The sequence below is a fragment of the Bos javanicus genome, chromosome 18 (assembly GCF_032452875.1).
Source record: "Bos javanicus breed banteng chromosome 18, ARS-OSU_banteng_1.0, whole genome shotgun sequence".
NCBI lineage: Eukaryota > Metazoa > Chordata > Mammalia > Artiodactyla > Bovidae > Bos > Bos javanicus.
The window spans coordinates 37513919-37529286 of record NC_083885.1 but is presented as its reverse complement, the minus strand read 5'-3'; positions in this window follow the sequence as shown (position 1 = coordinate 37529286).

The following is a 15368-nucleotide window of genomic DNA, read 5'->3' as shown; positions in this document are numbered from 1 at the left end:
TGTGTGTGATTCTTCATTCCACCACATAAATGAAAAATCTACCTGGCAGAACAGGGACATGCTAATAAACCTACACATGTTAACCAAAGCCTATTCTGCAAAGCCTATTCAGAGGATGCAGAGGATGCCCCACCGCAGACGTTACTCAATGCACTCTGAAGGGTTTCTGTACAGTTTCGTTTTTTTTTTTTAAAGAGATGGCTTTCCCCTCTTGTTCCATCACGCACCCAGGCTCCATATTTTTATTTCAGTACTCTGCATTATCAGTTTATAATCTAAGGGCTGTAAGCCAGCTATTGATCTACTTTTTAAAGATCACTTTTATTCTTTTTCATGATTTCATAACCTTCTTTATTCCATTTTCCCTCCTTGGAAGTTCTACTCTTTGAAAATGGTGAACACTGTTCTATTAGATTTAAATTAGAATGAAATGCCCATTGTTCTCTAAAAGCCTGGACAGATTCATCCAGGTTAGTATTCTTCAAGACTATGTCTCATTAACCTCCCCAGTAGCTAGTAATGTTTACAACACTTTCTTAAAAACCTTATCATGGCCAAGGCACACATAAATTGTACAACTCTGGAAACACAGTTGGTAGCAGAGCTGCAAATTCATAGTGTAGCAACCTACAGGGTATTTTAGAAAAGACAGCATTTTAAATATGACTCATGAATAAGCAAACAGCCCCGACCACCCAAATCAACTCAACGAGTACGCACAGAGGGTATGTTTAGTTAAATTTTAGATGCCATTTGACTAGGGAAAAGGGCTAAAACTTATCAGCTGAGAATGAATTATGTCAATACCAAAAAAAAAAAAAAGCTAAGCATCTGCAGAGAACTGTCTTCAAGTAAAAGTTACACAGACAAAGGGCTAACTGTTTATGCACCACAGATAAAATACACTCTACTACAAAGAGCTTGCCTGTGCAAAAGATAACAGGAGAAATGCTTTAGAATGTGTGGGATATACATACATAACTTATTTGTATATTTGCATGACTATACTTAAGAATTATCATGGGAAATAAACAGGCACACACACATATACGTTGGGACAAGGAAACAGAGTCAAAACAGGCAGCTCTTAATGTGTTTCTATTTACAAATGCTGGCATGTGACCTATTGAAGCCCACTGCCATGATATGAGGCAGGAGTCTGTAGAGGCACATGTAGGCTTGGAGAGAAGCTGAGGTATCTCCCAGATTCTAACCCTGCTTCCTGTTTGTTTAGAGGAAGTGATCTTATGCATTAACAAGTTTTTTTTGCAGTCAGAGTTTGTGTCTTTTACCCTGGGCTGTTAGGGGCCTAAGACAGAGACTGAAACAAAGCAGATGTTCAATCAACACTGACTAAATTAAACCAAACATTCTTGTATCTTCTGTGTCCAGTCTTTAAGTGAGCATAAAGTAGCTCCAAGAAGTCCTTTGATTTGTTGGAAAAGAAACCATTTGACTCCTATTGAGCTGTTTCCAAATACTATGTGTAGGAAGGTAAAAAAATCTCATCTTTTTCAACTCCCTCACTATGCATCTCTTATACATCATATTTACAGATAAAAATAATCACTTTATATGCAATTGAGATTTGCTGCTTGAATTCCAAAGAATGCCAGGGCCTTGAGAGAATCCCCTCAGACCAGTGGGCATCACACACACCAGACAGTTTAGGTGCTCCCTCCCAGCTAGCAGGCTGAAGGCAGAGGCGGTCATGAGGCATTACCTCCAGCCAGTCCTTGAGCTGCAAAGCATCACCACCAGTACAACTGGTCATTTGTCTGTTCAGCGCCATGGAGTAGAGATAAGCTGTGAGGAAAAAGTAACCAAGGAAAGGATAGAAGGAGAAAAAAGTTAAAGAGCGATTCAAACTGATTCACCTCAATTCCCAAAACAATTCTTTTTCTAAGCACCAGAGGAGTGTCTATTATTATTCTCTGTATTTCTTGGATTTTGCCATGACTTGAAAAATGGCAATTATGAAGTATTTGAGAGTAAACTCTTGTTTTTCTTTGCTCATAAACTCACAACGAGGAAAATACATTCTGAGATATAGTCCCCAATTCAAATTAAGTTCAAAGTCAATTCAGAATTGCAAAAGTGTTGGAGTTTGCTATGAGGACTGGTGGGCAGTACCCACCCTCCCAATATCAGCTGGACCCGAACATGAACAGCAGAAGATGCTGGGCAGTAAACAGGTGTGGGAGGTGGAGAGACACATAAATACTTCACTGCTTTCTCCTTATAACTTTTACTTAAATTTTGCTCATCAAAAAACCAAGCACAACACACCAGCAAGGTTTAAAAAGGAAAAAAAAAAAAAAGCTTTCAATAATGCCTCCCATAGCCTCAACACTTCCTAGGCCAATCAAACAGATTATTGGTCTATACGTACTGGTGGGTTATAGATTCCAAGGAGGCCATCCAACAAAGACTTTTGTGGGTCAACTCGTTTTAGAATAAGTGGCCTAAATCAATATGGTTTACAAGTTCTAATTGTTTACTTATTGACACAAACTTACATAAACCCATTTAATGAGGAAAGGTTTGCACAACCCATGGTACTGTGTTATATCAGATTTTAGCCGTCATGTCATAGCCTGGCTCAAAAGGAAGAATTGCTGGTAACTCATGGGCCAGGAATGAGAAGCCTATTAAGATCTGAAAAGCTGTCATCTACCCTGAAAGGACTTGCGTCAGCCACTGAGGATATATTTTAAACCGCCTGTCCTCAAGAAAACTTTAATAACGCAGCCTTGCTCTAATGTCTTGTGAGAGGAGAGGCAATTTTACTTCTTCTATTAACCCAACGTGATTACAATGGCTTATTTCATGGAATATTAAGTTCAAATTCTGCTCCCTGGGAGGACAATAAAAAAAAAAAAAGAGTGTGCTTATGACTTTGCCCGAAATAGCCACAGGACCACAGCTCCTTGGTGCTTTTATCACATCCAAGCAATAATCTACTGTAATTCGCTAATGGTGAGATAAATTAGTGACCAAATAATAACCTGAAAAGATGACATCAAGATGGAAAGCAAATGTTTATCTTTTGCAAAAGACAGCATAACAAAGCTTATGGTAGTCTTCCACTAGTCTCTCTTTAAAAAGAAAAAAAAATCAAGTCCTTATTAGCTACCTCTGACAGTAGTTTAACAGTGAGACCACAGTTAGCTAACTAACAAAATAAAGAAGTATTTTGAAAAACAACATGCAGCTTCAGAGTCCCCTCAACTATACAAATGCTTAGAGAAATGAAAGTGGACTTCCTCTAAGAATTCCCAATAAGATCTACTCTTTGGAAATTATTTCAAAGAGTGATGGTGCTGATGAAAAAAGGCAGGTTTACCATAATCAAGGTCATCTAGGATTTTCCGTAGGTCCAAATGAAAAATTTTATAGTCAACTTTGAGACCCATATTCTCATTTTTAATTGTGGGTGAATAACTGGTTGAAATCAGAAGCATAATTAGTTACCCAATAATCCTAAAAGCCAATAGGCATCTCTTACCTGGTTCCCAAAAGCCATGACCAATACTTGCTCATAATGGCTTTTGTTTTCCAATATGGCTCCTGTCTAATCACTCTCCATGTAAATGGGAGGAGATCCTTTCTTAATAGCAGGAGAATGAAAGTTCATTTTCCTTGGCTCTGCATGACCTTTGAATACTGCATGAAGTGGTGAAGATTGGATAGCTACCTTGAATAAATTTAATTCACACAATTTATGGTATGAAATTCTCTCTCCATCTGGGGCTTCCATAAACAATGTTAATTTCATGGAATAGGAGCCACAGCTTGCTTATATACTCTGGTGGTGGTGGTGACCATATTATTCAGGCCTGCATGAGCATAGCTCATTTGAAAACAGACAAGTTCATCAGCTAGAAAACAAGATTCTTAGAGCTATAGAAAGCACAAGTAAAGAGAATCCTCATCTTCAATTTATATGGGTTTCTTTATCATAAGTGGCATATTCAGGTAAAACCAAGCATAGTGAACTCACACCAGTGGCTCAGAAATGACACCTTATGGATGTGATTTATCACTGTTTTTTCTTTTACAAAGGGAGAAAAAAAAGCATTCACCTTTAACATTTTTATTTGCAAAATGCAAATGGTAAATTGAATTATAAACATAAGCCGATGAACCTAAGGAATGCTTAAAATTAAGTATACCTAAAAAAAGGTGTTAACTCTTTAAAAAGGAAAAACTTGCATATAAATACAATCATGCTTACTTTTACTTTCTCTTTAGAGGAGTTCCCTGTTTGTGGCCCACAGGACAAAATGATCTGATAAGCAGAGCAAGGCTAAATGGCAAACGGCAAACATCCCAACCTGATGTATTTCCTCAGACCTGACCTTCAGATAAAAATCGTACAGAAATCTGCAAAACCTCCAAATATGCAGCACCACATGCTTCCAACATTTTCAGACACAACAGTGTTGGGGATGGGGTGGGGTGGGGAGGTGGGAATGGTAAAAGAGGAAAAAGAAACAAATGTATCGCTACTGAAAACAGTTGTTGTTTTCTCTTTAATATTTTAAGATTGGGGTCAGATGAATGCAGTGGCTGCCTGCGCCATTTCTCTCCCCATCTGTAATGTGCATGCATAGACACATGTGTAATATACATACGTGTGTGTCATTTTTATGTGTAGGTGTACCCAATATCAAGTGTGTGGGGAGTTCACATGAGATATATACATACTGTGTGCATATTAAAAAAAAAAGACTTCAAACGGTAAAAATTTATTGCACTGTGAAATTAGCTAAAATTATGACAACTGTAAGAAAAAAAATTATACGGGCAAAATTTGGGTCTGGTGGAAGAATTCTTTGATGTCTGGATTCCAATTTAACCCCCGACTGAGTTCTAAGAATCAAATGAACAAAGTATATCATACACCCCAAGTCTGCCTGTCAGCGCTAGCCATCATTTTTTATTTTATTCTTTCCAGCTGCATGTATTTACAAGACTCTGTTCTGACATTTCCTCCCCTCAAAATGTACACACTCACTGCTACGGGCAGTTGCCAAATACATTTGTAAAACAATTCAACCTTGTGTTTGTTTATTCATTAGGCATCTCTATCAGTCTCAATAAATATGTATCACTCTAATTTTTTACATTTGCTATTACGTCAAGCCTTTGTATATTTGACTTGTGTGTTTATGTATGAATATATACAACCCACATTTTAAAAATAGCTCCTCAAATACACATTGAAAATAAAAAAAGAGTATTCGCATACAAAAATTCACCTACACGTTGCCTTTCTGTCTAGGACAGGATTTTTAAAAATTAAGGATAAGAATTATAATTAAATAGATTTCAAACTATCCCTGCACATACAGAGAATATGGTATTCCAATCTGGATCTGTATCAGTGATACCAGGTAACTCTTAAGACATGCACAAATGGGTGTTTCATGTACATAAGTTTGGCACCAGAGAACAGTTAATGCAGGAACCACACTGGAGAACAGTGAAGTCTGAACTGCTGGTGTATACTGCATACAAAAATAACTTTACTCGGGTATATGGCTGTTCAGTGAGCTAAGTCTCCAAATATTTTAACGCAGTTATAAATGTTTAAAATGTTAATAATAAATCTAGGTTGTTTAAAGAATATTTCCAAATAACATAAAATATTTAGGTTCCCCCACCCAACCCATAAAATGATAAGATTTATCACAAAATGTTTGAGGAATAATCAGCCATTTTTGGCTAATATATTTTAATATTTATACACATGACACACGCTGAATATAAATGATACATCGTGATTTCCCATAGTGTATAGAATTTATACAATTAACTGCAAGGTCCAATGGCTTGAAGGCACATAAGGTGCAAACACAGTTACAAGGTTTTGTTGATTATTGTTATAAATCTTATAAAGCATAAAAGCATTAAAGTATATTCTGTTTACACCATTCATTTTAAAATGCAGCTTATAAAAATATTATTTATTAAAAGATTTATGGTTTTCTAGCTTTTTTCGTTTATAAGGTAAATTTATTTGCCGGTATGCAAAAAATACTTTCTATTTTCCACTTCCAAATATGTGTTTGAAATATACCCTGAGATTCAATATCAATTTTCAAGTTATTTCTCAAGGGTTATATTTTTTTCATAATAATAGCAGAAAACATTCAGGCATTATTTGTCTGGTTTCTCCTAAGTGTTTAAATTTATAAAGAATCAAATAACAAAAGCATGATGAACCAAATTGCTTATTTTATACACACATTATAGCCACATACATATGTATGCACTTATGCTTGTATATTTCAAGCACACCATTAATCATCAATGCCAAAATCATGTTATCAATCCACCTACCCTGAACATTAAGTGTTTTAATATTCATATAAATTATACCAAAGATATATATGTGACTTTGCTTTCAAATTAAGAAACTTTGGTTCTTAATGGAGATATTTTTCTTTAGGCCTCTCCATTCCTTCCTAGCCATATGTAATGTTTAAATACAGTTGGGAATAAAAATCTGCAGTAATTCTACAACACATCCCCAAACCATCCAGTGTGTGAATTTTTTAAAAGGAGCTAAAGCCATAGCATATGAAATGTGAAATGGAAACATCCCGATGTGTACATGCATGATCCTGGGTTGTCCACCCGTTAGTAAAAGGCATTGGATTCTGCAGCTGCTTATCAAATCAGCTTTATGTTTCTGGAATGAGTTCCTGCTGCTGAGCCTGACTTTGTAGACAGTCATGAAAAAAATACCCTATAAGATTGATCTCACTCAAAATAAAACCTCTGGAAAGACTCGTAAGTTTTATCAAGTCCATGTACACCTAGATAGCTTAAGGATAAATTAACAACATGGACATCTGTGTGCATAATACACACTAATGTATTTAATATGTTTACTTGTATTCAAACCACATACATATTATATGTCTTGCCTAGTGTCAGTGATAAGATTCATGTACAGGGTATATGTTTGTGTCATATCAGTAACATTTATTCAATAACTTGCATGTTTACATCAGCTAAAGTATATTATCACTTCCCTTTCTTTTTTGCTTTTTGCTCTAACAAGTCTGGCAATCAAAAAAGAAGAAAATAAGTACAAAACTAGCTCCTTTCATCAATTACCCAGCCAGATACTTGGGGTAGAAATTCATTAGCATGTAACCCCCATTCATTTGTTAAACCAGAGTACTGGGAAGAATTAGAAAATAACAGCGTTTCTCCTAGTTTTCTTTGCCATGAAAAACAAACCGCTAGAAAAGGTCCAGAATCAGCTTTGTTTCTTTTTTCAAATGGGCCTAATATCCTTTCTCAACCACCCGCGCACACCACACACATGCAAAACCCACTGGGTGCATCCATGGTCCACATGTGGCTCCAAAACAGAGCTGTGCGTTTGCAAGCATAACATCTTAAATATTGGAAACCAATTTGGACTACTAAAAATCGATGATCCGAGTGAGAAATCATGCTAAATATGAGCCCCGGTAACTTTATTTTTAATGATGAGTTTTTACAAAAAAAAAAAAAACAAGGTAGGGGAGAGAGATCAGCAGGGTGAATGTAAAAATTGTTCATCTTAAATTTCTACAAACCCAAGTGTCAGGGTAAGCATGTACAGTGCATCAAGCATAACAAAATGAAAACGAGGTGTTGGGGGGAGGGGGTCCCAGGCACTTGCTTCCTTGAATCCCTCTGAATACATTTCACAATTCATCAGTTTTTGTCTTTCCTGCCACGAATGAGGACAATCAGACCAGACACCCATTAGATTTTTCATGCAATTTTTTTTTCTTGTTCATGACATGTTGGCAGGGAGGATGGCAATTCTGAAATCTTACCAAATGAGAAAAATGTCAGAAGCTGAACTGACAGCTAGTGGTTACTATGGTGATAGGTGATATTGAAAAAAATAAAATAAAATAAGACTCAGTTAATTCAAAAGGAATCAAGTTGGTATTTTTAAGCCAGTTGATATAGATGAAAACTTAATCCTGATATTGGGACATTATCTTTTTGAGCTAACAGCCAAAGACACCATTTAGCTTAAATAATAACTAAATACATAGCTCATAATCTTGTGATTAAAAATAATGGAAAGAAACAGTATTGATAAATGGAAGTCAAATATTATTACCAAATGACTATCAGAGAAATACAGATTATATTCAGTAGAAAAAGGATTTTTATCTGGGGAAAAAAAGTTTACAGTTTCAGCAAAATATTTTTAAAAAGAGAACATAATAGCTTCACAGGAAAACAAGGACTCAAGGGAAAACCCAGATGCTGTTAAAACACACACAGAAAAGTACAAATATGTTTTTTTCATCTTGCAAGTTCATCTACAAAAATAGAAAATCCATTTTGATTGTAATTGTCAATACACTCAATCTCTATTTTTAAAAAGTATTTACATAGGCAAATCCTTATTATGAATTTTTAAACAAACAATGTATCTTTTTTCACCATATCATTATTTCTTTTATTGAAATTCAGTTTAATGTTCTGACCATTATTCAGGGCTCTTCATAATAAGCAAAACAATAATAAGAATGATGTAACAACCATTTTGTAACATCAAGGAATGACAACTTACCCTAGCTCAATCAATTACCACTGTTATTTATAGGTTTCATGGTTTAAAAGAAGAAAAAACTATCATGAAAATAATATTTATAATTAAATAAAAATATGCAACTATCCCACATGTAATGCACCTAGACAAGACAGTTTTTTTAAAAAAGAGTTTAAAAACAATGAGTTAATAAAGATGGGTTCAGTCAAGAAGAATACATTGTATCTGAAAATCTTTGACATGGAATAACTTTTTCAAGGCTTCTATTCACACTGACATCAAAATGCTGTAAATACAATGAATTAATATAGAAAAGTATACTTAGGAAGATCAGAGGCAGCTCTCGTTTTGAAACAGTGTATTCTGAGACTATTCCATGCTTGCATATTTTTTCTATATGCCGCACTCTCAGGTCTAGTCTTTATATTTTTTCATTTGATATAAGGATATTAAATTATCTACTGTATCTTTTTTTTTTAAATCAAATCTTTTGAGAGTTACAGGTAACTAGCAAAAACAAGATTCTTATTTATAACCTCAAGCTAGTATTTAATGCAAGAGGGAGGGGGTACATTATCAAGGAAGAAGCTCAGAGGAATAAAAAAAAATTAAAGTCCTGATGGTTAGGGGAAGCCCTTTTCCACTGAACAGACTACAATGCCATCTACTGGGAAAGTGAAGTTCAACTTCACTTAAAACAGTAAGGCTAGTTTAAAAGGCAAATAGATGTAATTGGAGAGATATCCAGTTCTATACCCTTCAGCATTCAAAACAGATAAGTGTGTATATACATACACACACACACACACACACACATGCACACACATATATAATGACAATATATGTTGTCATTAAAACAACAGTTCTTATCATAGACCATTATATTCTTACTCTGAGATCTCCTCCCAGCGTTTTGCTTCTTAATTTCCAGCTAAAGGCTCTCCTTTCATCTCCTTCCAACTACTATTTAGTAACAAGTTAACAACACCCAGAACAACCTTGGTGTCATTTCCTGTAATCTCTAGCTTGTGATTTTTCACAAGAATATGTGCCAATATCTTTCCTGCAAGAGATTTGTTTAACACCTAAAATCACAAAATGAAAAGCAAGGGTCCTGGTCATCTGGGGTGAAGAAGAGTGAAAATCTAGAGAAAACCCTTGACATCATATGCATAAAGTGTCTTTTTCTATCTCCTTATGCTGCTTGGGATGCAGAAGCTAAGGTTATCCTTCAAAAACCAAAAATCTGTCAAATTTTTGCAAGCTGGACTTACATTTCCACCAATGCATCCTTTGCTCATTTGTACACTTCTCTTTAATTTCAGCTGACTTGTTCTATGATCTTTAAAAGTGAGAAATGGAAATCAAGCAGAGCCATTTCCCCCTCTCTATATAAAACTAATCAAACTGAGGAAATTGATGTATAGAAGCAAGAAGGGACTATCACCCCCAATTAAGAATCTGTTTTATAAGCACTATCAAAAGAAAACAATTTCCTACCTAAAAGCTACTGCCTATATATTCCAAGTATAGGTTTGCTGCTAAGTCGCTTCAGTCGTGTCCGACTCTGTGCGACCCCATAGACGGCAGCCCACCAGGCTCCCCCGTCCCTGGGATTCTCCAGGCAAGAACACTGGAGTGGGTTGCCATTTCCTTCTCCAATGCATGAAAGTGAAAAGTAAGTAAACAGCAAAGATTCTCAATCTGCACACCATTCGCATTTGGGGGAGGTAGATAATTCCTTGTTACAGGGGGATTTCCTGTGCATTATAAGGTGGTAAACAGCATCCCCAACTCCTACCCAACAGATATCACTGGTAACCCTCTACATACACATAGCTGGGATAATCAACAAGGTCACCAGACATTATCAGATGTCTCCTCAGATCAAAATCAACCCCTCAAACTTTGATAACAACTGTTGTAGGATACTCTGGGCTTCCCTGGTGGCTAAGAGGTTAAAGTGTCTGCCTGGAATGCAGGAGACCTGGGTTTGATCCCTGGGTCAGGAAGATCCCCTGAAGAAGGAAATGGCAACCCACTCCAGTACTCTTGCCTGGAGAATCCCATAGGATACTAATCTCACGTAATTCTCTATGTGGTGATGATTCATGTTGATGCATAAAATAATATTTGTTAAAGATATAAGAATAAGGTAAAATAAGAAATCCAATGGGAATTTGCTGCATGACTCAGGGAACTCAAGCTGGGGCTCTTTAACCTAGAGGGGCGGGCATGGGCAGGAGGTGGGAGAGAGATATGAGAGCGAGAGGCCGTATGTACACCTACGGTTCATTCATGTTGATGTGTGACAGAAATTAAACCAAACCAATATTGTAAATCAGTCAATCAAAAATAAATAATTATAGAAAAGAATACGGTAAAATAGGTGTGAATGGGAGGATAGCAATCTACATTCAATAATTTCTTTAACCTCAAGGCTAATCAGGGCTCCTGACCTTTCCAAAGGACTCACTCACAAGTTCTAGGGAGAGAGCTAAAGGGGAAAGTTGGCTCATGGATGGCAGCTGTCTAAAGGATATTCCCCAAAAGCAAAGGGGAAAAATTGCCACTCTGCTGAGATCTTGGGGCAAGCAGGGGGCTGAGACAGAGAATGGGGAAAAGAATTGTTTTATTCAAAGTGTTTAAATTATAGAGCTTTACAGTTAAACAGCAAACTGAGAAATAGATGATCTTTAAAAAGGAAGTACTTCTCCTTCTGAAAAAAAAAAAAAAAAGAAAATGTTAACAGGGAAGGTGTAAAATTTTAATTTCTCAACAAGAAATATAATTTGAAACCTTGTTGTGGATCTTTAAAAATCACCCCTCTAGAAGAAAATATTAACAGGAGAAGGTAGTGGGGAGATACATAGGTTTAAATTCAAGAGAGCTAGTAAAGTTAGAATTATTGCCAAGTTCAGGGTTAAGACAGTGTAGCTCTGCATAGACCCAAAATACGACTAGGAGTAAAGTCTTAGCACTATCCCAGGGCATGTGTGCAAAATCTCCATTTAAATTTCTCCAACAGAACACCAAGTAATTCTGCAGTAACTAACAGACTGTATTAGATATGCATTGTCTATTTCCATTGCCCTTTACTATCTGCAGGATATCCAAGTTTGGTTGGTGGGAAGTTTTCGATAATTAGTCTTCTTTTTGTAGCACTCACTCTGAAAAACCGTAAATACCACCTGTCTCTGCCCCCCTCCTTTACCAACCGTTTGGTGATAACAGGCAAGAATGTAGATAAATTTTTAACATTTAACATTGCTTAATACTCTGAAATCTTGCTTTTCCTCATTGCAGGAAAGGGGTATGTGGGAATGAAAAGAAACTGAATGCAAAACAAAGTATATTCAATCTTCAAAACTGCAGTCACTGGTACCACATTCCCTAATACCGGTGGCTTTTGTGGAGTGTTTTTTTTCTTTAAATGAGCTGGACCACACATACTCACTCATTCAGCATAAGGCTATAGATGAACTGTCTCCGTATTTTTAAAGAAACTCAGCTTGTGCGGTCTGCTGATATCTCAGAGAAACAAGAACTATTTTCACATCTCATTCACATAATGGATGGGGCTACAGTGCAGAGCAGACAAGCCCCCTGGAAAGCATGCCGTTTGTCACGACATGTAGGAAAATTCTCTTATGCTCTTTCTACGCTGAGTTTCCCAAACTAAGCTAGATTTCCACGGTAGTATTCATGGAGTACATGGCACTGGACCCAGGGAGATAAAGATCATTAATGCACACACTTTTCATTCTGCCCATGGATAGTCATACTTGTAAATTTCAGCATACCTATATACTCTGGATATTTGTTAGGCTTCCTGCTACAAAGCTGCCTTTTTTAAAAAAACTGGTTTTTTTAAACCAAGAGAAAAAAAAAAAGCTGAATGTCAAGATTGTCCAGGAGTGTGTATCTAAAAGATTTTGTTTCAGTTCTCTTCAGATATTACCTGAGCAGTGTCCCCTATCGTTACCCACACCTGGTGGCCCGCCCCAGGGTTCCCTTCCAGACAAAGACCTTCCCTTTGACTCCAGAGAGAGGTCACTGTGCACAAAACGCTGGTAGAATCCAGCCTCTTTTAGTCCCTTAACTTTTATCGTCAGTTGCTAAATTAGCTAATGATTAATTAGTTAATGTTTTCAAAGCACTTTGAAGATGAAAAGCACCGCCTGAGTGCTAAGTGTAAAACAGCATTAGTTATTCGACTCTGCAAAGACTAATTAGCTTTTAAAAAAATGTTCCCCCCAAACTGATCAATAATGCTTCTGGTATTATAGTAGGAGTGTTTGTCCCACAGATCACTAAGACCCACCTCACGTTTTAAGGCTTTTATGCCCCGAGACACGCAGAAATCCTGACCGAGGTTTATTGCTTAGTAACCCCTTGGCTTTCAACGTGGCTGGAGTTGGGCTAGTGATGTCATCTATACAAAACACAGCATTTTTGCTGTCAAAAAAGCTTTAAAGGATTATTTAACAAAGCTAAAAGTAAAGAACTAAACTCTAGGAAAGTGGTACAGAAACATGATCAGTGAACTTATATTTAAGAAGAATTAAGCTTTTAAAGTTTTTTTTTCCCCCCTCTAAAAAGCTCTTTAACGGTGGTTCTCCAGGTGGCCTCTGAATTTATTGTGAGATTTCACTTTGATGGCTATGAGTCCTCATGGGGACTATTATGTCAATAATTTCAACAGCAACATTTTATTCCAGGTACAGAAATGACTTAGAAGATAGAGTTGGGGTCTGGAAATTCCAGGATCCTACTTTAAATTGCCCATACCAACCACTATAGAATGAAAAGAGGTAGCTTTTGCCATTTCTCCCCTCTCCAGCCTGAGTCTTAATGCACAGACTCTTTTGTCAGGTTCTTGCATGCTAAGTGTCCCAAAAACCATTTGAAAAAGTTCAGTATTTTATTTCTCTCATCCACTTTCAAATACTTCAATAATGTAAAGTTAATGGAAATTCTGAAGCTAAGATAAGCAACTCTGTAAACACAGTTTTGAGGATCATTTGTCCCCTTGGTACAAACACATACTTCTCCCCACTGTCTACCAGCAGGACTTGATCATAAACACTGAAATTTGAGAATTCTTTAAAATGCCTGTGCTTTTTACTTTTAGTCAAAGTGAAAAAATAATTGTCTTTAAGATTAAAAATACTAAATAATTTCTGTTAACGGTTGATTTTTGTTTTGAGTAATTTTTTTTTTGTTTTGAAGGAGGACAATTTCAAAATAATATGAAGATGTTGACTTTTAAGGACATCAAGCAAACACTATTAATATGAACTCTCAAAATATGCAGTATTAACAAAATTAAACCTTTATACAGATAACAAACCATAGAGACAACTGCTTAGAAAAATAAAAAGTTAATCTAAACAAAAGAAATTTCACATTTGGGAACATATGTTCCTTATGTATTTAGTTACTCCAAGAAAGAGTTTAGATGAACCACAAACATTATAGCATACATGTGTGTACAGATACATACATACACACATATATATAACATGTATGTGATATATACACATAATCACATACATTGCACACACATCAATCAAGCATTTGCTAAACAAAAGGAAAACAGTGACATGTGCACAAATTCCCAGAACTACAGGTTTGGTATCGATATCAGTGTCAGCCTTTCTTGTAGGCACTGAAATCTATCTGCCGCAAAAGCACAGTAAAATCACCTGAAAACGAAAAAAGAAATGGGCATAATGAAAAGTGTGGCCAGCTACTAGACGATTTCTTTGCAATTTCCTAAGTGAATACAAAAGAGCAGACACCTGAAATAATTTGCAAATCGCTGTAACCCAGACACTCAAAAAAACATAAAATATGAGCAGAATTTGGAAGAAGAAAGTGGTCCAGTCAAGGGCAGCTGTTACTTCCCAGGTCTCTAGAACTGGGCTGGACACTAAATACAGGGCTAGAGAAGAGAACAAAGTAGGAGGAAAGGTGAGATTTTGACTGGAAGAAGAAGTTACTTGGGAAATTTTAAGGATTACTTAAAATTCTTATCTAAATCAAGTTCCCTTCTGAATTTCTTTTTCTTATAATTGAACAAGTGTTAAACTGTATCAGGCTGTCACAGCTGTTCCAATACATGAACCGCACTTATAGTAACAGCTTTCGTTACACATTTTTTTGTGGAGTAGTTTCTAGCACACTGCGATCAGAGCTTGCATATTTTTACACTACTTGCATATTGAAAATAAACCCAACATTTCAGATTATTTTTCTCATACTGCATCTGGTATGTATGGTTTCTGAAAGACAAAGAGGCAATTGTGATTTCATACCTACTGATCTGAATACAACACCTTGTTTTATTTTTATAAATTATTCTCAGTATTTTAGTCAAAAAAACAAAAAAATAGAATACTTCTGTTCGGTCTAAGGAAGTCCTAAAAAACTGCAACTTAACCAGATCACTATCCATGAGCCAAATGCTAACGCAATTTTTTCACTTCAGAATATCTTTATGATGACATATCAAATATCCAAATATTATATGGGTACAGAGGCCATGAAATATTCCCCAGTCAAAGCTTTTAACAAAAGAAACATGGAAAAATCAACACACTCAAGACTCTTAATTCAACTGTTTGTTTTGTATTCAAAAGCACTTGTTCAGTCTGCCCTGAGTAACAGTAGTATTTCAACCACAGGTGACTGTTCCCAAAATGACCACGGTTCATGACTTCAATTGTTGCTCCCGGAAATATTCCAGTATTTGCAAAACACAGAAATTCTGAAATGCCTTTAT